At 38.1% G+C, this 2,994-nt stretch overlaps 1 non-coding gene across 1 annotated transcript; it reads right to left on the reverse strand.

The window, feature by feature from the left end:
- Window positions 1-560: 560 nt before the first annotated feature.
- TRNAE-UUC (transfer RNA glutamic acid (anticodon UUC)) lies at window positions 561-632 on the reverse strand. Its single transcript has one exon. It is a non-coding gene; the product is annotated as a tRNA-Glu (tRNA).
- Window positions 633-2,994: the final 2,362 nt, after the last annotated feature.

Here is a 2,994-nt window from a genome sequence, read left to right on the forward strand (position 1 = left end):
CCATTCTTCGAGTGCAGTTCCTTCTTGAGCCTTTTCTTTTTGACTCCTACCGAAGCAAGCCTCTCAAGTGCTGACATTTCTTCCCACAGCAAGCCTCTCAAGTGCTGACCTTTCTTCCCCCCTTTGGTGAGCTGACCTTCTTGTGTCACGAGTGATGTCAAAACTCCTTCTTGTCTTCTATTCCGGGAAGTGGTATAATAGGTCCCTTAAGGGAAGCCCTTTGGCAGCTGTCCAAGCCTTCCCTTGATTGTGCCTTTAGGCTTTCTTCTTGCGGCTTTGTTTGCGCTTTCGAATCCGCTTCTGTAAAGAAAGGAGAAGAGAGAGGCGTCGGCTAACTAAGGACGATGATGGAAACTATCCCAGAAAGGTGAGCAAGAAGAGTCTTCACTACTAGCTAGTATTGAAAGAAAAGAAGGCCTACCTTCGCTTTGTGCGCTAAGAGCTTTCTTTCCTGTAGGATAGGAAGAATGGAATAGGAAGATAAAAGGACATTCTTCAGAGTGAAACTGAACCAGACAAAGGCCCTTCTCTCCGTGATCAACTTCCTTTCGTAGTACCCATACCCCCAGGGGAATTCGAATCCCCGCCGCCTCCTTGAAAGAGAGGTGTCCTAACCACTAGACTATGGGGGTATATTGAATAGACTTTGACTAAGAATAAGGTTCCCTTCTCTTCCACTCTATCTCCTTATTGGATTGGTAGGTACATTCCTCTTTCTCTTCTCTTAGTCGACTAGACTTCCCTCACATCCTACTCTTCATTATAGAAGGTTCTTTATTCCAAATACTGGCGAATCACCTTCATTCAATGCTAGCATCTCTCTCAGCTGAAAGAAAATCAACTCTCAAGCTCACCCCTTTTTTGCTTTAGTCAAAAAAGATGATAACGCATTTTCTCAATCAACATAACCTAATAGCACCAATGGAAGATGTTCCTTAAGAAGTTATTTATTTGAAAAGACCAAAGTAGATGGTGAGAATTACAGTAGAAAACTTTTATTTACATGCCATACATATTGATATTCCCTCCCAAGCTTGACAAAAAAAAGACGTCATGAAAATTTTATTCACAATCCATCTCAGAATCATAATAGATACCTTATCAAATTGGACATATGGGCTAGGATAACTGTGTGAGATAATTATACTAGGGCTATTATTTTTTATGTCACGACTCAGATTTTCCACCCTCGAGAATCGTGATGGCGCCTACTAATGTGAGCTAGGCAAGCCAATTATTGAACAAACCACCGTTTTACTCATTTATACTCTTTAACCATTATAAACAAAAACGTGTAAATAGCGGAAAAATTTAGAATAGCGGAAGAAAGCAATAAAATATCTGAACATGTAACTATTACAACTGATTAAGCCTTAACCACCCAGAACTGGTGTCACAGTGTCACATACGGTCTAAGATTTACTACATACAAAGTCTGAAAAAATAACGATACACTATTTTTGGATTAAGGAAAATGAAACAGGAAATAAGGGATTGAGGGAGACGTCAGGGCCTGTGAATGCCTGCAGGTCTACCTTAGATCTCCGCGTGGACTGAAGGTAGCCTCCAAACTACGGTCCTAAAGTTGATCCAGAATTTGCACATAGTGCAGAGTGTAGTAGCAGCACAACCGACCCCATGTGCTGGTAAGTACCTAGCCTAACTTCGGCGAAGTAGTGACGAGGCTAGGACCAGACTACTAAATAAATCTGTACAATTCAACTATATATAGTGGAAAAGAAGAACAGTAATAAACATTTAAATATGGGAGCGGTAGCATGCTGCAGGGGAGATGTCAATTCTAAATAGAAAGAAAACAAGTAAACGAATGAAACAATATATCTCGGATATCAACAAAGAACTAGAAATCTATAAATGCATGACATCACCCTTCGTGTTTTTACCCTCGTCCTCACCAAAACGATCATATAATGAAAATGTGAACGGCATCACCCTTCGTGCTTTTACTCTCTTTGCTCACCAAATAATCAATATAATCAGCACGGAATGGTACATCGTGTGGCACGACATCACCCTTCGTGCTTTGCACTTTTTCCTCACAAATCATACACGGCATCACCCTTCGTGTTTTACACTCTTTCCTCACAAAAACAATGCACGACATTACCCTTCGTGCTTTAACTCTCCTCCTCACCCATACAACAATCACAAACAATAGGGCGAGGAAACAAATGAAATTGCAACAAGAATCCCGGCAAGGGAACAATAATTCAACAATAAGTCCCGGCAAGGGACAACATCAAAACAATACAATATCCCGACAAGGGAGTCCATATAGTGATTCTCTTCTCTTTTTCACCTTGACTTCACAACTCACTTTATAACTTGAGTCAATGCTGCAAGGGTTCAATTACCACTTATACTTTCACAATTCATTATACAACTTGAGTCAACTCTCCTCAATGCTCATAGGTCACAATTCCTTCCACAAACTTTGCACAACAAATAAAAATCATTGTAAGCACGTGATTTTTGCCCTATGAAAGAATTACTCCCAAAAAAATTCAAAATAAAATGATTTTCCTTGGTGTGCAATTTTGAGAATTTTTGTGACATTTTTGGATAATTATTTGTATTTGACTGTGCATTTTTATTTGTTAAATTAATAAAAAATACAAAAATATGTCGCATTTTGCATGTAGGATTTAATTCTACAATTGTTAGTAATTAAGTTTGTTTTACAAAAATTGAAAATTACAAAAATAGGCATCTTTTGCATTTTTAGCATTTAATGTCCAATTGTACAATTTTATGCTTAATTATTACTTAATTGTGCGTTAATTGTTTTTGGGAGTTAATTTGCGCTTTTATAACTTAATTTAGTTCTATATAATAATTTAAGGATTTTTAGAATTTAGTTTTAGAAAATAAAAGAAGAAAAGAGAGCAAAAATATAAAGAAAATCGGAATTGGGCCTCTTCTTCAATTTCAAACCACAGGCCCAAAGATACCCAACCTTCCCCATGACCCGAT

Source organism: Nicotiana tabacum, chromosome 10 (assembly GCF_000715075.1).
Source record: "Nicotiana tabacum cultivar K326 chromosome 10, ASM71507v2, whole genome shotgun sequence".
Taxonomy (NCBI): domain Eukaryota; kingdom Viridiplantae; phylum Streptophyta; class Magnoliopsida; order Solanales; family Solanaceae; genus Nicotiana; species Nicotiana tabacum.